Source organism: Pinus tabuliformis, chromosome 6 (genome assembly GCF_031772625.1).
Source record: "Pinus tabuliformis cultivar Carrire ecotype Pingquan chromosome 6, CPIR1, whole genome shotgun sequence".
Taxonomy (NCBI): domain Eukaryota; kingdom Viridiplantae; phylum Streptophyta; class Pinopsida; order Pinales; family Pinaceae; genus Pinus; species Pinus tabuliformis.
The window spans coordinates 960,025,941-960,049,864 of NC_142292.1; the positions used below are offsets into that span (position 1 = coordinate 960,025,941).

At 41.2% G+C, this 23,924-nt stretch overlaps 1 long non-coding RNA gene across 1 annotated transcript; it reads left to right on the forward strand.

The window, feature by feature from the left end:
* Nucleotides 1-887: 887 nt before the first annotated feature.
* On the forward strand, nt 888-1,888 carry LOC149262134 (uncharacterized). Its single transcript, XR_016249000.1, has 4 exons — nt 888-976; nt 1,068-1,125; nt 1,236-1,372; nt 1,464-1,888. It is a non-coding gene; the product is annotated as an uncharacterized LOC149262134 (long non-coding RNA).
* Nucleotides 1,889-23,924: the final 22,036 nt, after the last annotated feature.

Genomic DNA, 23,924 nt, shown 5'->3' on the forward strand with positions numbered 1-23,924 from the left:
CAAAGATGATGCAATAAGGCAATTTTCTAATCGAGTTAATGCATGGGCAGAGTAGTGGCCATGCAATGCCCCAAACATAGATCTAGGTCATTGATAAAAAAACATAACAAATGTCAACCCTCATTGAAACCAAGGCATGTCACCTCCAAGTCCTATATGATAAATGCACACAAGGTTGTGAGCAATAGTCCCATATTGTTTTCCAAATTTACAACTCTATTCAATATCAATGACAAGACCGTTTAACATAACCAACAATATAACCTTATGCATATCAACCACAAGTGTGTGCTTTATATGTCATAACTCACTTATGCCAATAGATACATGTTTATTAGGTAATAAACATTTCAACCATGGTTATAGTCCCTTATTATTTTCAAGTGCCAAGTATAAAAACCCCTTTTTCCTCCTTTTCCTTGTATATATAATCCAATAACAAAAAATTATGTTGTAACATGCATTACCATAACCATTAAAAAATTTTGTTTATTTTCCATGTTAACCGTTATCTGTTAAAGTACAGTAAAATTTACCATGACCTAAAGCTTATTTCAGAATGATTTATTAAATATCATGATTAGAGTTTGACAAGACATATTTTTTTTTATTATCATCGATGTGCACTCCTTATTAATACAATGGCTACATAAGTTACATTCCACCCTTCCCTTTACATTGTGAACTAATGTGTTCGATGTAAGTTTATTCAAATGTTTCTTTTAACCATGGCGGTCACATCCGAAACTTATCAAACCCCTCTACCCATCATGTCTAGCTCTTGGCTATGGTGACATTTGTCTCCCTTAGCCACCGTTGATTTCCCCATTTCTTGATCCGACGGTGTAAACTTGGAGAGAGTAATTAGGGTAACTACTCCTACCTCTGTCTTTGGAACCACTCGCTCATTCTGTCGTTGCTCAATCCAGGATACCATTTGTAAATTGCTCCAGGGTTTTGTTTCGATGTGCAACAGGTAACAGTTGTCTCCTTTAACCCTACAATGTTAAACTGGTGAGAGCTGTCTTGGAGTAGTTCTCTTAAAGCTTATGCCTTTGTGTCGGCAGGTTAAATTTACATGGCCTTTTATGGCGAGGTCAGTCCTATCGACCTTAGCCTTCACAGGTGGAGCAACTCTATTCTTAGTTATATTGGATAACTCATTCTTCTCAAATTATTATTACATATTCTATTATTGTCGATACTCCCAGTGAGGGTTTATGTTTCCCTTGCAGGTTGTTTTCCTTTGGCACCGAATTCTAAACCATCCCTTTAGATAAGTCAAACCCCTACAGTTCCACAATCATTGTTTCTTACTTCCTTGGTGATTACTAAACCCTCATTGATCGTTTCTTCCTTTAGGGTTTCACAGGTAGGGTCTATTGTTACCCCTTTATGCTATCAATTTTCGTGGAACCTCGATTAGTTTTGGACTGCACTCACACTTTTGTTATGCTGTGCAGGTTTCTCTAAATACACTTTCCGTTTTACAAGGGTTTCGTCCAACATATACCTTGTACAATAAATGTTTTAGGGTTTCTAGATTGTTGATAAGGATTTTACCCCGTCACCATGCAGACTCCAAGCATTTGAGTCTTTTGATTAGTGTTTTTAGGAAACTTCTGTAAACTATGTTTGATATAGACTGCAGAGCATGTGGTAACCTTGATATGATTATGATTGTGTAATTATTTAACTATTACCGTTAGAAGCACTTGAGAGTCTTTTTGGCCGTTTGCAGAGACGACAAACCCTCACTCTTATCACAACATTTTGGGTTTTTGGGTTTCTACATGTCTTAGATTATTTTGTTGCGGCTGGAAATAATATTCAACTAGTTTTGTTGTAATAATATTTCTACTAGATTCATGATCGTGGTTTCTGTTTATGAAGCTGGTTCAGTTATTCTTTTTTCTTGTTAACATTTATGGTATATGATTTGACAAAAATATTAGTGTCTGTTCAATATGCTTTGCATGCATATTATTTTCTTTTCTCTAACACAATAATATTTATTCATTATATATATACAATATCTTGATTGATACCCGACAGAGGATGGGAACCATGCCTGGGACCTTCCTCTACCCATGTGGTATCCATTAAAAAATTAATCATTTGGACCCTGGAACTATTTTGGGCAGGTTTCCAGTCGATTGGCCAGGAACCAGGAACTCAACCAACGGCTATGACCTTGTTTCCACCGTTGTAAAAGAAAATATATAATTACACATAAGCTTGATCCTTATTCCCATTACATATTTTAACATTTCAGTATATAATGAAATGACCAAAATACATTTAAACAACCTATTACACTGTTAAAATACTCCCCTCTATTTCTGAAGGGGTCATGGTTATCAAATACTATTAGGTTATCATTGGTTGTTCCATTTTAATTTTACGAAGGAGGGTTTATCTCCCAAGAGAAATTCAATATTCTAGCCTTGATACATTATTTATTCTACAAGACCACAACTTGCCCAACATTTACCTATACATACATAGTGTTTCTCATTTCTATATTTACAATATTTCTATGTTTTTCTTTTACCATGGCCTTAAAAGATATTCTCAAAATTATTACTTAGTCATTTCTCCACAATAAACACAACATTTTAATATACAATAATGTCTCATAGTTTTATTTACACAAATTCATATCTACTTGACAAGAAGGTCTAAATACTTATCTGCACTGATTGAAACTTGTCCAAAAACTCGGCTAGGAAAAGCCTATCCACCCTTCCAATGAGAATGACTATTATGTCCAGTTCTCCCACCAAGCTCTTAACTTTCCAGACCAGGAATTTTGACAGATATCTTTATCGGATCTATTGACAAGCATCAAGGTCCAACCAACCTATAACCCACAAACTTCAATCTGTTTTTAGAGTTTCCACTAGCTCAATTCTAGCTCAAGAATACTCCTTAGGAAATGTCCTACCTTACGTTTCCAGCATCCTATTCAGGTATCTCACTTCTCTCTCTTTCTCTCTCTCTCTCTCTTTCTGTATGTCCCCTTTCTCAAGTCAAAGAACCCCTTTGTCTTTTCCCATGAGATCTTTTAAATCCCAGGAAAGATGAAAGAGTGATAACTGTCATGTTGGTGCAAAAATATTAATAGGGTTGAGACATCGAGTTCGGGCACAGGGGCCAACAAAGTTTTTCCGTAATCTAGCACAATGCCGACACTTTCATCTTATTCAGGGTGGATAAGGAGTCTCAACCGAGGCGTGTCGTGACCTTAGTCAGATGGGGTATAGAAGTCCAGTATCATGGTTGAGTCACATGAGGAATGCAGGAGTCAAAGAGCCCCAAACTATATCAATCGAACATTTAATCGCAACATATCATGAACATAGAGAAGATAAATACAATACATATATGATCATATTTTTTTTAAGAAACCATGTAACCATCCACACACTATACAAATATCCCGACAAACTTCCTTTTATATTAATCCATGCAGTACAATATTACATACGGTTTCAGAGCCTCATATCAACATCACAAAACTACCATGAGAGATCAATATATAACCACATTAACCAAGACAACATATACAATGTGGCTTGAACAACTCCACAACAACATTTCAGTACTCTCCTCATTTTCCTCTTTTCCGCCCGTCTTTCTTTATATTTCTACACCTGCTTGGACTACGATTTCTCTCTTGGAGGCTCCACCTTCTTCCTCATTCGACTGCTTCTATTGCTCGGTTTTCAATATTCTTCTCTTCTCAACTGTGACTACCTTCTTCTGCCATTCCTCCACAACCATTGGTTCCTAGAGGGTTCCTTCCTCCTTTCCAATTGTCTCCTTTACGACTTCCCAACGAATATCTCTGCAAAATGTCATCAACCTTTCAACTTGTCATCTAATTTCTTTATTTTCTAAAAACGAAGGACCCAACAAGCCCCAACCATAGTTCATTGAATCGTCCCTGAGTCAATCTCTAGTCAGCATTGTTGATGTTGCTGATGCTCTTGGTGCTGCTTCCTACGTTGCTTCCCCTAGGCTGGTACCTTCAAACGAAGAACCCAACTCAGGAACTGATTCAATGTCCACCTTCCTGAACTGAGTGTATTTGTTGAGGGCTTCCTATCATGTGTCAGCGAGAGCAACTACTTAGGCTAGGAACCGAGTTGCAATGTTGGCTATAGGCAGGGTTGGGTGCATCATCAGTAGAGAGTTCCACTACATATCTGTTTCTTCGCTGAGTTGCTATAGTGTTTCTAAACGAGTCTGTGCTGGTGGCTGGAGGTCTCGGAGTATCTACTTGGTCTTGGCAGATTCATCTTTGATCCGCTAGATTTGGTTCTCGAGATCATTCACCTGTGCAAGAATCTCCTTTCGCTAGCTCTTGCGCTTGGTACCCCTAGCTTCATTAAGCAGGTGACTGACATGACTACATAGAGGGTAGACATGCTAGTTATTCTTTGCTAGAGAACCATACCAGTCGTGCACTTGTTGTAGAAGGGTGTGAGCTTCTTCTGTACACTGATGAGTGAATCTTTAAGGTTTGCTGCATCTGCATGTTTTTTCTCGATCTCGTCTGCATACTGGGTGGTAGGGTCTAGCAGTGCCCTTTAGGTGTCAACAAGGTTTCGTTTGAGCTCGCGATTTGTCAAGATCAGATCATCACATGCTGCTTGAATGTGATCACAACATTAGACAAGGGTACAAGTATAAAAATATTATGGGCCATTAAGCACTACTTCTGATACCAAGGTCCATAGTACCTAGATTTTTTTAGTTATATTGGAGCAGGTGATCACGTTATACAGTGAGGGTGAGGATATGTTGTTGTTGTTGCTCATGTTTGGAGGCTAGGATGTTGTGCAACGCCTCTACTTGACGTGCAACTTGTTGAATAAAATTAAATACTTGGGGTGAGGACAAGCCTTGGAGATCATCATGGCCCATTGTTGGTGGTTTTGGAAACCGACTCTGTAATGATTGTCCACTGGCAACAAAATTCTTAGAATGCTCCTAGGGTGATGTGGCCTGTTGCGAGGGTTCGAATATCGACAGATTGGTATAGATGGGAGCGGGATGATATGGTACTGACGAATGGGAATGAAAGGGTAATGATTTTGTATGGAATGCAGTGGTAAGGGGAGGGGTAATTATTTGTCATGTGATTGTGAGTGGACTCGACTCAAGCAATAAAGATAACATGGACATTGGAGCAACTTTTGTGCCAATAATTGTCATAATGGATTGGACAACGAAGTCGACCTCTATTTCTGTTTCTGTTCCTAGCAATGTTTTGGAGGGTAAGGTGTCTAATATGGTCGCAAAAGTGGATGTTGTACGTGGCAATGGATTATGAAATCAAGGTGACACAACAAAAGTGGAAGGTGGATGTTCTTCGATAATGGGTGATGTAGTGTATGACTGGGGTTCTTCATCTGTAAGATCAATAATTTGGGTGGAGGTGGTCGTGTTATTTCTCTTAGACCTGGTTGGAGATTTTGTAGTATTTGGTTGTTAGGGTTTTGGGATAACCGGTTCTGACTTGGAATGGGGTCCCACTACAAGGAGTGAAGAGGTGAGGGGAGAACCAACCACAAAATCATACAACCTTTAACTTTGAAATTCAGAGAAAGTTGGGAATGGACTTACCAAGACTTTAATGTTTACCATGGTTTCCTGAATAGAGTGCATTTTCGTTTGGAGCTTCTTGATGGCTGGTTCCAACTATTCCTCAACCATTTGCTTCCTTGATGTTGTAGATGTCTCCCCCGGTAGTGGCTATGGAACCATCCCTCCAAACAAATATATATACTTCCCCTCTCAAACTTCTCCAGCGATCCTCGCCCAGGAATTGACCTTCGTGTGGAAAGCTTCTTTAGTCAATATGAACTTTTGGTCCCCCAGTAGGTAATGTTAGAACTTTTGAAGTGAATACACCATCGCAAGTGCCTTGCTCTCGGTTGTGGTATAATTTTTCTATACCATAGATAACTTTTTGCTAGCGAATTAAATGGGGTGATCGAGGTTTCCCTCCCCAGGCTAAGCCAGAATGACTCCCAAGGTAATACCCGAGGCATCAATGTGAACATGAAATTATTTGTTCCAATATGGATAAAACAATATTGGTGCACTTGCCAACTTCTCCTTCAATATATTAAGAGCAACGTCACATTCTTCTGACCATGTGAATTGTTCAACTTTCTTTAACAAATTCTCCATTGGTGCAGTAATCGAGGCATAATTGCGGATGAAACTCCTGTAATAGCTTGTCTGGCCCAAGATAGGCCAGAGTTGTTTAACACTTGTTGGTGGGTCCATGTTCATAATCATTGCGACCTTAGCAGGATCTACACACACCCCTTCCTTGCATATGATATGGCTTAAAAGCTTTCCAAAGGGGACAACAAATATGAAATTCTTCAAGTTTCGTGAGATCTAAAACTGTCTACATCAGTCAAACATGATTCTAAGCAAACTGGAGTGTTTCTTAAGTAAACTGTAGATGGTCCAATCATCCATGTAGACCTCTAGGAACTTGCGGATATAATCTCTAAAAGTAGCAATCACAATTCTTGAAAACATCGTCAGCGCATTCTTGAGCCCAAACGACATAACCTGGTACACATAAGATCCCCATTATGTGGTAAATGTGGTTTTCTTCTTATCCTCCTTTGCAATCCTAACTTGATGATAGTTGAAGAATCCATTTGTAAAAGAATAAGCGTCATTCCCTGCCACATTATCGAAAAATTCATCACTGAAAGGGGTGTGAAAAGGATTGTGAACACATACATTATTCAGACTGTAGTAGTCCACATAGACCCGTATTTCAGTAAAATCCTTCTTATTCTGTATAACAATTGGACTAACCCACTCCACTTCATCAACTGGGAATATAAGCCTTGTTGCCAACATCTTATCTATTTCTTTCTTCACCTTCTCCTTAACCCTCGGGTTCAGTCGGTATGGTCGATGCTTCACTGGTTTTGCATCTAGCTTAAGCATGATCTTCATCTCCCCTAAATCCCCCTTAATCCCCTTCAGTTCCACAACAGATGATGGGAACAAGTCTTCATATTCTTTTAAGAGATCAAAGATCTCTTTGGTAGTCTATTCATCCCAGTAGTCTCCAATCAAGGCTAACTTCAACTTTTCATGAGTCCCGATGTTGTGTTTCCACAACTTCAAGGGAAGTAGATGTGGAGCATCAATCACAGGCCCATCCTTAACACCCCATTCCCCCTCAGTTTCATTGAATGCTAGATGTTGTAATTCCTCCAGATCATCCTCATCCGGTTCTCTGTCTACCTTCCCACAGGCTACAACCTCATGATATCCTGATTCATATATATGCTCTAGAGTGCTTTGATCTATGCATCCTTCCATTAGCTGGCCAGTTATAACCATAACTTGCTTAACGGCCTGCAAAGCATTGATAATCATTTCATCATTGTTTGAGAAGGAAAAGTTGCTGATGAATTGATTTGCGAGGCAATCCCAATCATCAATCTATCTCCTTGTTTGTTCCTTTACATACCATGCCTTTGGAAAGGTCCCCAGGGTGTGTATAAAGTCGTGCACTCACAAATCCTTTGAAACTCCTTCCCTCCTCACATTCTTGTAAGTGTTTCCGAGGGCCAGAGTCCCCGCTGTACTTCAAAAAATCCTACTGGTACTCCCCTAAATGTCCAAATCTGACTTTCATCGTTGTCTTGATCTTCTCCCATTCACTAAGATGGTTGGTGAGCTCCCCATCATCTTGTCAATCTCGCTTGTAAGGCGACATTCAATAGGCGCACTTTGTGTTCTTCAAGAATAATTGCATAAAATCTTTTGATAAATGTAATTTTTTTGTTAAGCTTGGCAGGACCATTCCATTTTCTATTAAACATAAACAAGTTTACACCACACAGATAAATTGAGTGGCCTCAACTTTCCCTGAAGGGAAAAAAAGTCTGTTGGCCACCGGTCCACAGTATAAGCCATCCAAAAACATAATTGTCTTAGTCTTTCCAGCCAAGCTAGATATGTCTCTACTTCATGACCAAACACTACATAACTATATAAACTGATAATTGCAACATGGAAATTAAAAGCTATCCGCATAAGACAAAATTATGCATGGGTGTTGTTCTAATCCTTCTTCTCCTCTAAGATAGATGCAACACGTGCCGGGTCCTGGGCAGATACAACTCCAGGATGCAAGGGATATGGTGCTCTATTTTGTCTAGTGGAATATCCTGCTTATGTAGCTGAAAGAGGATTTTCTCCATATCCTTCTTGTAATTCGACAGTCCTTGTAGAGTCACCACCATCCCAACTGAGATCTTCTCCATAGCCTTGCTTAATAGGCTCTTCATGAGCCAATACAGGTATAGAGTTTTCTTAAACTGAGTGATTCTTCCGTGGGTGTTTCCCAGATCCGGGACTAAGGTCCTCTAGTTGTCCATCTCTTCCTCTAACGCACTGCCTTGTTTCACTTCCTCTTCCCATTCTTCCAGTAGCTTCCATATGCCCTCATCTGTCCCCTCACGGTAAGCTTCTGCTGCCTCTGTTATGAGGTGTTTGACTAATTTTCTGCCCTTGCGTGGCTCCGACATGCTCGACCCCTTATCTTGCCTAGGTGTCGAGCCTCTTCTACCACATCCACAACCTCGTGCAACATGCGACATACCCTGTTATCCTGAGCATTGATGACATCCACAGTAAGTTAGTTTGAAACACAGGATTGAAACAATACACCACCTCACCCATTCCTTATTACTTGCAGCGGGGTACGTCTTGCCTTGCTTCTCTTCACTGCCCGTTCTCACCACAGTCATGCTGGGGTGGGTCAGAGCCCGCAGCCCCCAGTGGGAAAGGCGTTGGCCCCAGCCACTAGTGGGAAAGGCCCTGGCCCAAGCCCCTTGAAGCGCCCTTCTCCCCCTCTCCAATTCTCGCAGTCGTATGCAGTTTTACCATCCCACACCCATGCCAAGCTCACAATCCCCCTTGCCTTCTGCTATATACCAGTTATAGCTCGAGTTCCTATCCCCCATTGCCTCCACCTTAAAGCTCTTGCCTCTCATTTCCCCCCAGTTAGGTCTCCACGCAATGGCTACATCTTAGGATGCCTGCCAGCTGATTTCCCTTACCCCCATCTATGCTCCACTGCCCTTCCTGTGTTACCCTACGACTGCCAAGCTTCCCTCCCGCTTGATGGCAGAGCGCGACGCTTCCCAGTCTAACTCAGGGCAATTTCTCCCCCAACTGTCATGGGTTTCCCCCATTTGACATAAGGAAAAGACACAGAACCAGGCCATGGCGAGCAGTTTCCTACCCCATTGCCACCAACAATTTCCTATCCCCCAGACAGACCCCCTTACATCCCAGCTTAACCACAACAATACCATAATTACAGGTTTGAGGTGGAGCCGAATAACATACCCGGAGTTCATAGCTGTTCGACGATGATGACCCTGGTTCTTCACGATTTGATGCTCGCCACCAGCTCTGAGCCACCACCCTTCTCCACAAACTATCGCACTAAGACTACACGTCAAAATGCCCCTCCGTCCAATATACCCTGTCGTTCCTCCAGTCCCGCCACCTTGCCCACTTCCCCAACTTGCCATCATGCCGAAGGACACCACACCCCCTGCCTCAAGCATGTGGGGGACAACAGTATTAAGTGCCTGGGTACCCAACATAACTACACCCATGCACTCCCAGCTATCAGCCCCCATCCTGATCGAGATTATTGATAAATGTATTAACTGAATCCATAGAATTGAAAATAGGGAATTCTTGTACCTCAATGCTAATCTAGTTGATTCGATAGACTGTGGCACTGCGGCTGGTGTTGATTTCATATCCATCCTGCTGCCAATCATCCCAAGCAACCTTTGAGCTGACCTCTGAACTTTGAATACTCCGCCAACTGATAGACTCTTATGTGGTTGGATTGATGTAGTTCTCCCTTCTTCCCGCTGTAAGTCGATATAGTTGATCTAACAATTCCAATTCTTCCCTGTCACCTCTGTTGGAAAATATGATTCCTCCCTCAACCGCTCCATCCTTGACAATAGATTTCAGACTTTCCCGCAACCTTCTAAGCATTCGATTGTCGTTCACAATTTGCAGGAATAGTCTGAACCATTCTTGTATGGGTCAAGCATTAGATTGTGGTGGGTCCAAACTCCTAGATTTTCGGGATCTTGGTTGTTCTTCTTGCGGCCCCTTGCCTAGTGTTAATTTGTTAAAAGTTTCTGCAACTTCTTTGTTGTACTGATTCTATTGTTTAGGGTCATATGAGCGCTTTGGTGAAGCCAGTCTTATAATCTTGGGATGTTCAGTGGCTCCCATGTCAGCGCTAGTCTTTTGCCCTCCATGAGTGACTATGTTAATTTTTGAGAGGGGAGTTGTCTCTGGCAACCTTGGCTCCGCATTGATTAAGTTTTCTCCCCTTTGGCGGTTGCGTTCTTCCCATCTAGCAATCAACTCTGGGCAGTCCTTTGTTGCATGTGTGTTAACCCTGCAAAGACAACACCATGGTCTTCTGGGTAGTGGGCAATTTCGTGCAACATGCCCTTCTTAATCAGAGTTATAACAATGAATTGAGCCTCTACCTCTTGTCCTACCTCCCCTTGTTCCTCCTACTCCTCGTCCTCGAGGAGCCTCATTGATTCAATAGGCTGATTGGTTCAATCGATCAACTAGGGAATCTAGTGCTCTATATTGATCAATATGATGAGTCGGTGAAGCACAAAATTCACAAAAGGTGTTGTTTGGGACGTTGGAATACTTTTGTAGAATTGGACAAAGACAAGGGAGATGCCCATATCCTTTGCATATCTGGCAATACTCAGTTGGTGCTTAATTTATCTGACTTAGCAACACATGAAATTGGTTGCACCCCGTGTATAATCCTCTTGTCCCTATCTACGCAACTGTTGTAGCGGGTGTAGATCTGGAGGGTCCCACTGGTGTATGTGTAATGTTTAGGCCCCGTAACTTTGGGGCAATCTATAGCAACATGACCCTCTACCAGATAATTAGTACACCATACATTCGGTCGCGCCGGTCGTGCCTCTTGTAGATCCCTCAACTTCTCTATCAGGTTCGAAATTTGATGCTATATACCTAATATGGACAGGTCATGAGGTGTTTCTCCCCCCCGGTACTCATGTGGATATCCTTCCATAGCCTCAATTTGAGTCGGTTGCTCCAAAGCGTCTTGCAACATATCAATTTTTTGTTTAGTCAACCGTGTGCGGGTAAGGGGAAATAATGCTTTAATGAACCAACCCCCGGGATGATTTGGGTCTATTGGGTAGCTCAACTTTCCAATCGCATCGTTGAATCACTGTGTTGTCTCCTAGGAAGTCTCTCCTTCCTGTTGCTTGATTTCCCATAACTCAAACAACCCCTGCTGGTTCGTCCGAGGAAGCTTAAATTCTTGCACAAATTCCCGCTTGACATCATCTACCGTTGGATTTTGGTGCAGTTCTAACCACTTAATGAACCATCTCAATGCTCTTTCTCTGAGAGTGGTTTGGAATTCAATTAACTTTACATCATCAGGTGTCTAACAGGCCCTCCAGATGGCTTCACACAGATACCAATGCTACTCTACATCATCATTCCCTTTACCAGAGAACTCAGGATACCTGGTGAATGATCCCACCATATTTGACTGAACTTGTGAGAGGAGTATAAATCCCCACGACCTAGGTTTTAATGGTCCTTGCAAGTTCACACTACTATTACTAGTTCTACTACCACCAATACCAGCTTTATAGGTAGCATGCACACTGTGAACTCTTATGACTTTGATTAACTTAGACAAAAAAATATCAGGATTATGATAGAGTACCAAGGGAAGGTTGGGGGAGATACTACCTGAGCTATGGGAAGGCGAGTCATTACTTACATTGGATGCATCATTTTCTGCAAATAATCTCCTCATGGAAAAATGCATGTCATCATCTAGGCCTTCCTTGGAGCTTGTGTAGCCCATTCCATCTGACATTTCCATTTCCACTGGCAGGGATGGATCCCTGTCACCCTCTTGACCCACAATCGTTACGATTGTCTTTGCTCTTCTCGATGGACCGTCTTATTCTCCTTATTCCTCTTCTAGACCTCTTAGCATCGCTCCTGCTTGGTGTGAACTCTTCTGCCATCTATTAATTTCTTGTAGAGCCCCCTCCGGCCATTTCTCATCTATCCGCGCCCTCCTTTGCGCTCTCAGATCCCTGACCTTTCGGAAGTCATCTACATCCACTTATTCGATATTCTCATAGTTCCCCACTCAATAGAATCCCTTCCTTTAAGTCCTTCCCCCAAGACTAGGTGGTTAAGCTGCCATGTTTAGGTTTTGGAACACCAACAAGTTCTCCTCCACCATTAGAACCTTAACCCACAATGGGATTTCATTTAGTAGTCTCCCTCTCAATCTTGACCTGAACACAACCTCAACTTTAGAAAAGGAATGATGAATCACCGCGATAAACTCAATAGTGTATCCCTTTAGCGTGGTATGCACCCAAAAATCCACAACTCGTGTCAAATCTATGTCAAGTCGATGTTTCTCAACAAGATCTGCTTGAGTCCAGGCATGACAAGATCGGTTTTGTCTACTAGTCTTCCCTTTTACTTCCACTCTCTGCAACTAGTTGTAGAGTTCCTATGGGAATTTACACCAGAAAATATCATATTGATCGCTAACCGGTTCCGCGTATATGATCTCTTCCTTCCACTTCCCCACACCTTGTCGACGGAGTTGAGCTTGTTGAGAGATGAACCGATCCACTTGTTCGTGTATATTTTCCCGTATATTCATAAGCTCATGCAATTTACTAAAGCACAAGACAAGAATCTACTTCTACTTTCAAATAGTGGAAGCCAATAGATCAATGAAAACGATATGAACAAGAAGAAGACAAATCAATGGCACATAACACAAGAAGTTTTTTTGGGGAAAGCCACTGCTCAAAACCCAACGTATCTGTATCGCATTAATCATAAATATGAGTGAAGATACAAATCATGTTCTCACTAGAACAATTTTCACACAAGTATGCTCAACTCACTGCCTCACAATCAAGCTCTTAGCCAATTTACACTGCCTTCCAAACCCCAATTTCCTTGCACAATTCCTAGGATGAATAGCCTATATTTAAATGGAATTCATGCTTCCAAAACTCTGCAATCCTAATTAGGTCCTCTTCTTGATTCCGTGCATGATATTTACAACTCAGTAAATCATACAACTGACAGTACAATGTCTCTGTACTCTAGTCTCAATATTGTCTTTCTTAGAACTGACATGCATGAGTTTCCGATGAGTGAATCTTCAGTTATCTGGAGTATCACCTGTGGATGCACCAATGCACTAACTAACTGCTAATCCTCTACTAGTTCAACAAACGGTTAGAACTAGTTTAACTGACTATAACTCAGTAAATTGAGTTATCTAATTACAACTCAATCTAAACTCATACTGGACCCCTAAAATTTAGGGCGAACATATACATGACTTCCAAAAGACTTCGAACTCGAAATTCTTTTTTTCCCCAGGGAAAAATCATAATTTTCTATTAATTTGGAAAATTAAATGTTGTAAATTCCTTTTGGATATGTTGTATGATGTGGCCGTAGCCTTAAAAAATATAGGTGTGTACATAAGTTACCCACAAAGGGTATATAGTCATTGTTCAGTAATGGTTTATACACAAATACATAAATATATAGAGTATAGATAGTTGTTATGTACTGCAAAAAATACTGTGAAATTAGGGCCTATTGACCCTCTGTTGAAGTTGATCGATGTAAGGCTTGTGGTAATACTGGAAAAACTCCTTCCCTCTGTTCTTGTATTAACCATAGACCTCTGGCCTGGTTCGAGGTCTCCTTGGATAGTTGATCTGCAACCTGATTGCACTCCCTGTAAATATGCAGACAAGAAAAATGCAGACAAGAAATATGTTCAAATTGTGATTTTAGATGCATGGCCTCATCCATAATGTTTTTGAGTGAATGCACATGACATGCAGATGTGCTATTGAACCAATTTATGATGATTTTGGAATCCCCAAAAATCTGTAATTGTCTACAATTATGCGCCAAAGCAAAATGTAATATATGTCTGAGCGAGATGAGTTCTGCAAAATTATTTGTACCAGCACCCAAACCCATATAAATATAAAAAAATGATTGTCTGATAGGTGAAATAAAATGCCTCCCCCACATCTGTTTTCTTGAGCGGATCCGTCAAAGTAGGCCCAAGGTTGGTTATGGTTGATGGCTTCAGGTATTATTGTACGAGAAGGTGGATGATGGTCATCATCGGGTACCTCATGAAAAGCATTGATAATATGTGCAATAACTAATGGCCACCGAATTTCCTTATTGCTGAAGATGATACAGTTCCTACTTAACCAAATAGACAAACATAAAATCAGAGGGAGATTTCGATTTTTCATATTAGTGGACCCAACCCATCATTGATTCCATGCCTCTAAGATATTATGCCCAGCCCAATGTTGAGTGATTGCCAGAGAGGAGATGACTTGATCCCAAATGTGAGTAAAAGATGGGCAAAGACGGAAGAGGTGCTCATTCAATTTCACGGCCTGTTTGCAAATGACACACAAGGTCAGACCATAGTGGGATCGCTTCATCAAGTTTATACCAATGGGGGTTTTATTCATAATAACATTCCACATAAAAAGTCAGGTTCGAGGGGGCGCCTTAAGTTTCCAAAGTGGTCTCCACCACCCTTCCAGAGCAGGTGGCTTGTGCACAGCATAAATGATGGGGTATCCTTCCTTGGGGGAGTAAACTCCATGAGCAGCAGGTGCCCAAATGAGCTCATCTTCTTCATTGGATATGCGACATGTGAGTCAATCAATGCAGTTATGTAACCCTCCCAATCTTGTAGCCACTGGTCAGGGATGCCAAGATCGATTGCTGATTTCCAAGCCTGCATAAATAGAGTGGATTTATCCAAATCCATAATGTGTGCAATCATGGATATGCCCCTATCTTTAAGTAATTCTATGAGATCAAGTGGAAGGCGATACATATTACCACAACTAGTCCATGAGTCTAAGCCAATACAAACTGACGTGCCTGCATTAATGCGCCAAGTGAGGTCGTTCCTGATGGTAGGAAGAGTGTGTAATACAGCTCGCCAGATGACCAAAATTCCTTTTTTATGCCAAGTAGGGATTCATATCCATTCCATAATGTGAAGCGGCCATATGTATTTATATATAATCACCTCTGACCACAGACTACGAGATTTAAGAATGAGCCATCCCATTTTGGCAACTAGAGCATGTGCAAAAGCTGGAAGATCTTTTAGGCCCCATCCTCCCCATTTCTTGGGAAATGCAATATGACTCCATTTTACCCAGGCGAACAGCTTCCCCTCCTTATGCCCATTCCATAGGAATTCACAACAGATATTTTATATTCTAGAAAGTATACCTTGTGGAATCCATGCCAAGGACGTCCAGTAAATCGATGTAGCTTCCAATATATATTTAATAAGTACCAATCTCCCTGCTCTGGATAAGAATATGTGATTCTAGTTTAGAAGTCTTTTTTCCACCTTAGCCACTAGCCAGATCCAGTCTGCTATTTTGTACCCATGGGATTTGATACGAAACCCTAGGTATTTAAGTCCATCTTCCAATAGGTGACTTTGAAAAGGAAACTTCTGATATGTATATTAGGATTCCTGTGGAGAGCATGCAGAGAATGTAATGGATGAATTTAGCCTATTTTTTTCCATCCCAGTGGAAGTACTGAAAAGTAACATGATGTCATAGAAAGTGGAGAAGTCTCTGATGCCACCATTTAGGAAGATAAGCACATCATCTACGAATAGGAGATGAGATATTGTACACTGTTATGTGATCTTGAGGCCCTGTAAGCACCCTTCTCTTCTTTCATGAAAAATCAATCTGCTTAGTCCTTCCATAACGAGCATAAATAAAAGAGGAGAAAGTGGGCACCCTTGTCTGAGACCGCTCTCAGCATGGAAGAAATTGGAGGCAGAACCATTGATAAGGACACTGAAAGAGACAGAGGAAATGCAGCACATAATCCATTGGATGAAAGTGTGTGGGAAGCCTAAATGAGTGAGGAGCATTCTTAGGTAAAGCCAACTGACCCTATCAAAAGCCCTGGAGAGATCAATTTTGAGAATGGCTCCTTTTAAATGATTCAATTTAATGAAATAGAGAGCTTCCTGAGTAGTACCAATGGCTTCATGAATTTGACGATTGTGCAGGAAGGCAAACTTCTCAAATGAGATATTCGGGAGAGGATAGGTTTGATACGATTGGCAATGATTTTGGAAATAATATTTTATAGACAATTGCAGAGTGAGATGTGTCAGAAATCATTGAAAGATTGCGAAGAATCTACCTTGGGAATGAGGGCAATGAAGGTGGTATTGATAGCCTCATACATATGCCTTGTAAGTCTACATTCCCCCACAACCTTAAGGAGGTCCAGACCAATAATCTCAAAAAAGGCTAGATAGAATTCAACCGTCCATCCATCAGGTCCAAGACTTTTATCCTTTTTGAACCATTTAAGAGTAATTTCCAATTCCCCCATAGTCACTGGCTTAGTGAGGTCTTCTGATGCATCATGGTCCACAAATCGAGGGAAGAGATTGGAAATGCGAATAATCTCTGCTAATGAGGCCCTAGGTGGAGCCCTGAAAAGCTGATGAAAGTGAGAGTTTCCTAGATGAGCCAGCTGATGAAAAGTATGAGAAAACTGACCATGTTCAGTAGGCATCTTCCAAATAGTATTACAAGCCCTTCTCCCTTTAGCGAAATTGTGGAAGAATTTAGTATTGTCATCCCCAGCCTTCAGCCATATTGCTCTGCTTCTAAGTCTCCAAGTCTCCTCTCGTTCCTTAAGTATTTTGGACCTTTGTGCCTCTAGGTCAGTGAGAGTATTTTTAGCTTCTTTTGATATGAATCCCTGACCCTGTTCATCTAGAAGATCAACCAACTTATCCTCAATAGTGCAGAGTGTCTGATCATCCTCAGCACGCTTGGATTTTTCCCATTGTATGGAAAGTCTTTTGAGTTCAATGAGGTTATGACAAAATCCTTTAGCCATAGTTCGTCCTAGAGTGGGTGGGTAAGCACTCCAATAATCAGTGACCAATTTATGATAATCATGATCCATCAGCTAAGTTGAGTTGAATTTTAATGGTGCCCTAGGTTTATGAAATGGGCCTACTAATTCCAAGTAGATAGGGGAATGATTAGAGATACCTCTAGATCCTACCCATTTCCGGTAGTTGGACAGGGTGTTAGGCCCCTATACCACTAGTGTAACCCCTTATTGTTATTAGTACAATCCCCTTATTATATTTTTGTACCCATGTAGTCCCCATATTGTTACTATTGTGCCCCATAAAAGCCCACTATTGTTGTTATGTCAGCTCTGATTATATTATGACCCCTTAGACTCCTATATATAGAAAGGAGGTCTTGTCATTTGTATCATCTAAGAATTGTTCATTTGTGTAATGTAAAGGAGGTTGTCCCCTCGAAGAAGCTGATTTCTAAGGCGTTTACCTATCTTTTTATCTTTTTGTGAGTTGGTTTCCAAACTTTTGGTATCAAAGCTTTGGATTCTAGGGTTTTCGCTGCTCCAAACAGGTCATCGTGGCATTTTCGCTATAACGTTTTCACTACGAAGTTTCAGAAGCTAAAAAAAAAACCCATTTGAGCTGAAATCGTTCTGAACCTCGGGTCCAAATTTCAAATCTTGTCTCGCTATATTTTTGGATATATGATCTGAGGAAGTTAGGCTTTTTGCAGTCTCCTGAATTACATCTTAAACAGGTGACCTTGGGAAAATCATCATAACTTTCTCTCCGAGGATCAAATTGAAATTTTGTAAGAAGTTACAGAAAGAGGATGGACTGTAGTTTTTTGTGTATTTTTCAAATCCGAAATTCAAAACATTGACATGAGGCACGTCATACAAGTTCGCTATTATGGAAAGGTGTATAATCAGGTCATCTTGGGAGATTGTGCATAACTCTTTCTTGGAGAATCTAATTTTGATCAGACTGGTGGCATTGGAAAGAGGACGCAGAGGACTACTACAGGTTGCGATTATGGAACTAGAAGATCCGAAATTTTAGAGTTACAGTTGTTTCAAGATCAAGCTCATAAAATCAAGAAAAAGCGAGATGCGGAAGTTTGATGGCAAGGATCCGGTAAATTGGATACTACATATGGAGAAATATTTTGATCTACATGGTGTACCACTTTTACAAAAGGTATGTATTGCATCTAATTATTTAGAACTGAATCAATTTTTATGGTATGAAGGGCTTTGTTCTCGTAAACGACTTGTCACGTGGTCAATTTTCACAGAGAAAATGATAGCACATTATGAGGATACAAAGAAAAACACCTTCTTTAGCCAATTGATAAATCTAAAAAAAAAGTGTTTAATGGTAAAGCACATTGAGCAATTTCAAAAATTGAATATAAGGGAAAATAATATTCCAGATAAGCAGAGGATTGATGTCTCCATAGGGACTTCAAAGGATAACATTCAACATGAGGTTCATCTTTGGGAATCTGATTCATTGGAAAAGGCATTCGGGTTGGCAAGAAAAGTGGAAAGCAAAATTATGGAAACAAGGAATTCTACCCCTCACAACTATAAACACAGAAGTGTTGTTTTTCCTAGCCGTCCACAACCTACAAGGGTGACACCACAATAATTGGAAGAAAAAAAGAAAAAGGGCTTTGTTACAATTGTGATAGCAAATGCACTAAAAGTCATTAGTGTGCTGAGAAGAAATTATTTTACATAGATTATGAAGAGGAGGAAGAAAAGGATCGAGAAACATCAAAAGAAGAGGATATACACCAGGAACCAACCCTAGAGAAAGAATAAATGAATCCGACCATATCTTGTAAAGCATTGGCAAGAATTACCACTCCTCAAACTCTCAAGATAGAAGGACATATCAAGAAGAAAAGGGCTCAAGAAGTGAAAGATCACATCGAGAAAGAAGAAATGAATCCAACCATATCTTGTAATGCATTCGCTGAAATTACCACTCCTCAAATTATCAAGATAGAAGGACATATCAAGAAGAAAAATGTTCAAGAAGTGAAAGATCACATCGAGCATCAAGAAATGAATCTGACCATATCTTGTAAAGTATTGGAAGAAATATAATATTAATAATAATATATAATATTATTATATATTATATCATATCTTGTAAAGATTGAGAGTGGTAGGTGAAATAGGTAGGAGATGTGCTTTCTCTTCCTCGAGATGGTCCTCATCAGAAACTCTTAAAGCTCTAGTTGCTAAGGTTTTGAGAACACCAAGCTTTTGAGCTAGGAAATGATGAGAATTAGCATGAAGATATTGTTCCGTATGAGTTTTCTTACGATATACCTGAAGAGAGAAAGAGCCATTATCATTCCTTGAGAGGAGGAACCTGGAGCAGTCATAGTGAGAATATAATTTGATTTTAATTCACAGTTTAATTCAAGGACAAATTAAATTGGAATTTCTTGTTGCCATTTCTCAACACTCCCTCTCAACAAAAAAGGGATTAGCTGCTACCCCGATCCCGTCTCTGTGAAACTCAAATTTACATCTTGACAATGCCTTTATCAAAATGTCAGCATCTTGCTCCTCCATGGGAATGTACACTAGCAACATGCTCCGCCTCAATACACAATCTCTGAGATGATGATATTGGATATCAATGTGCTTGGACTGATCATGAAAAATTGGATTTTCAGAGAGTTTGATACACCTATGGTAATAGCAGTAAATCATTGTTGGATCCATCTACTGACCAAATAGACCAACCAAGATCTTCCTCATCCAGATGGCCTCACATGTTGCTTGACTTGCAGCCATATACTCTGCCTCTACCGAACTGAGTGCAACCGATCTCTGTTTCCTGTTGTACCAAGGAACCCGCCGTTGACCCAATACTGAAAATCCCTCCTGATGTGCTTTTCTGGTTGGATGGACTCCCCGCCTAATCTACATCCATGAAGCCTTGAAGCTTCACATCCTCTATCCATTTGTACCATAATCCATACTAAGTAGTGCCCATGAGGTATCTCAATACGTGATTTGTCACCTTCCAATATAGCTTGGTAGGCCTAACCATCGCTTGACTCAGTTGGTTAATTGCATAGCATAAATTTGGTCATGTGTTCACCAAGTACATGATTGAACCCACAAGCCGCCTGTAAACAATAGCTTCCACTACCTCTCTCGAAGTAGCATCCTCCTTCCTCCAGTTACCAGCTATAGGAGTCTCCATAGGGTTGCAACTCTCCATGTGGAACCTCTTGAGTATCTAGTTGGCATACTTACCTTGAGACACAAACGACTCCCCATCACCCTGGCATACTTCCATGCCCAAAAAGTAATGCATGAGCCCCAAGTCCTTCATCTCAAACTCTCTTTCAAGGTCCTCCTTGTAAGATTTGATCAACTGATCATCACTTGTCAGTATGATATCATCAACATAAAGTACAATGATCAACAATTTATCTTCCGCCACTGTGTGGTACAAGTTTGCATCTGCTTCACTCTTCGTGAAGCTCAACCCGATGAAGTAGATGTCTATCTTGGTGTACCAGGCACGAGGTTCTTGCTTCAGCCCATGCAACGCTCTCTTGAGTTGGCAAACATGGGAGTCACGGTCAAAGGTTTCAAAACCTTCAGGTTGCTCTATGTACACCTCTTCCTTAATCGTGCCATTAAGGAAGATTGCCTTTACATCCATCTAATGTATCTTCTACCCCATCTGCGTAGATAGTGCCAATATAGATATGATCAACACGTATATTGCAACAGGAGAAAAGGTCTCATCACAGTCAATCCCCTCTACCTATGAAAAGCCACAGGTCACAAATCTAGCCTTATGCTTCTCCACACTACCATCTGCAACTTGCTTTACCTTGTAAAGCCACCGAGAGCTCACCACAAACTTATCCTCCGGTCTTAGGACCACATCTCAAACACTTTTACGAACTATGGAGTCATACTCCACCATGGCATCAACCCAAATCGACTGCTGCACTGCTTCCTCAAAGGAAGATAGCTTCGTCACAACACATCCGCTCATAAGATCCATGTATCCAATGTACCTGTAAGGTGACCTCCTTTGTCTTCGTTGTGATGTGGGTGCTCCCACATTCTCTCTAGCATCTGACAATAATCTATCCGCCTCTCTAGTGCGCTTTCTCCCATCTCTGGAAGATTCTACCCGAGTGGATGTCTCCACTCCTGGATCCTCTACATGTGGTTGTTCCACATCAATATGAGGCTCCTCAATCTTAGGAGCTAAAATCTCCTCAACCACATGTAGCTCAAGCTCCCTCTCAAGGGAAACTCACATGGCCTTCTCCTCTTCGAATTTGACATCCCTGCGAACGACTGTCATCCTGTTGGTCGAAAAGCACACCCGATAGTTGTGAGGTGTATTAGTGTACCCCATAAATATCCCCAACTCTGCTGTCGGCTCAAGCTTCTTCCATGCATATTTGGTCATGTTATCACCCCAAGAAACTCTCCTAGGTTGTATCTCAGAGATGCTCGGCAACATTACAAACTCAACAAAATGTTGGAAATGGATGAATGGAAGGCATGATGCATATTCAAACTAGATAACCACTTCTACTATGCTTAACCCTAGACATGGGTGAACACCCTTAGACTACAAGGCTTTAGACCACCAATTACTCACACATTGAGGATTAAGTGAACTTGGAGAATATTGACCACACTAGCAGATGCACAGGACCCTGTGATGGCCAGCTGCAACCAGTTAAAAGGTCTGTAAATCTATTTCCTAATGCACAGATAGGCTGACAGCTCTCCGGCACTAAGATAACATAAACCTGCATACACATTCAATGATACATACTAGATTCTAACACAGAGGTGGGATGACAACCCCTCTAATGCTAAACATCAAGAGCACATGAATAAATGCATAACAGGCACAACTTGGAACATAATAGAAGTGGAAAGTGAGCAATTAACAGCAAAAGAAGCTTGTATTAGCTAAAAATGAAGACCAGACGCTGCAGGTATCACAATAGCTACAGTCTCCAGAAGTTGAACCTTACATCAAAACTACAACCATCAACCTTGATTACATCTGTGTTCTCGGTATATATAGAGTTTGATTACAAAGATATGCTGCTATGCTATGCGTGGAGGGGCCATAATGGACCACCAACCACCTTAACTCTCTGATGGAGTCTCTGCTACGATCTGCTGCTTTAATGAATAAACCTTATCTTTTCTGATACTCTGTTGTCCTTCTCGGGTAGGTGGATTCATGTATGGATGGAACTCCATAACTGATAAATGCGTTGATCTGCTCGAGGCGGGTCCTTTCCTTCTCGGCCATGCTTTCTTTTAAATGCGGTTGTTGAGGGTTAGCTACGCAGAGTGCTGGTAGGTAATCACCTTCATCCTTCGGCAGCAGAGAATAGTCGAGGGTGGTACAGACCGTATGGCGGAGGCGTGAATATGATGGGGACAAAACTCAGCCGTTAGATCGCATGGATCGACGGTTGGGATCGTTTTGCAAGAGGAATCGGGAGACATGGGATCGGGATAGACGAGGGCCATCGGATCTCATGCAAGCCGATCCAACGGCTATCGGGAGTCGGAAGTATGCGGAGGTTAACGAGCGGGGACGGGCAATAAATGGTATTCCCCGCACCGCCTATGGGATCGGGTTGTAAACATACAGAGCCATGCGATACCATTGAACGCGCGACACGTGGCGGATGGGACGGGGCCAAAACCACTTTCCCCGTGCGTTATCATGCGTGCAGCTTACGAGAGTGGGAGGTGCGATCACCATTAGATCTCACGGTGGATGCGATCGACAGTGGGGAAATGAACAGGGTTTAGCACGTCGGAAAAAAGGGCTGAGACTGTTGGATCGGGATGATCAACGACGGGGATTAAGGCAATGAGTTATGAAAGCATCGAGTCATATGGTAGCTAAAGTTTAGTGCTTGGGGGTCAGAGGAAACACGGGTTTACGCAAAGTTTCAAAGGTAAAATGGAGGTAACGGTTTGAAAGTATAAGGGGGGCGAAGGGGAATATAGGTTTACAAAGGATTTTGGAGTAAAACAGAGATACAGAGGGCTAAGAGAGAATGAGGAAGCGGAAGGAGAAGAAGGTAAATGACTGCTGCGAGCTCCCTTTCGGCATAAATACACAGTCGAGCTAGTATTCTGTCCCCCAACTGCTGAAGTTTGTAGCAGAGCTAACAGGTCACATGGCAATATACCGATGACCAAAAAATCTTGAAGTTACCAACATCTGACCTCTTACCGGAATAAGCCTACACTGGTGTCTTCATCCCAAGAATCCAATGTGGGCTATGGTTATGAACATAAAATGTTGTGTTGCATGACTCAACCCACAAGTGTAGTGGGAGAACCTGATCATGAAACATCTATCTTGCTTCCCCTATTATGCTTTTTTTCTTTCTCTCAGCCACCCCATTCTATTGAGGGTTATGGGGTGTCGTCAACTCCTGTTTAATCCCTTCCGATGCATAGAAGTTCTTAAACTCGTTTGAGACATACTCACCACCATTATCACTCTGTAGAGCTTTAGCCTTCTTGCCCAACTCTTTCTCCACCAATTCTTTAAACTCACAAAACTTTGTAAAGGTTTGATCCTTTTTCTACATAAAAAATATCCAGGATTTTCGAGAAAAGTCATCAACAAATATAACATAATACATGTGTTTGGCCATGGATGCTATCGAGAATGGTCCACACACATCTGAATGGAATCGCTCTAGAATAACCTCTGCTTGACTGTCTTTGACTTGAAATGAAGACTTGGCGTATTTACCCAAAGTACACCCCTTGTATGT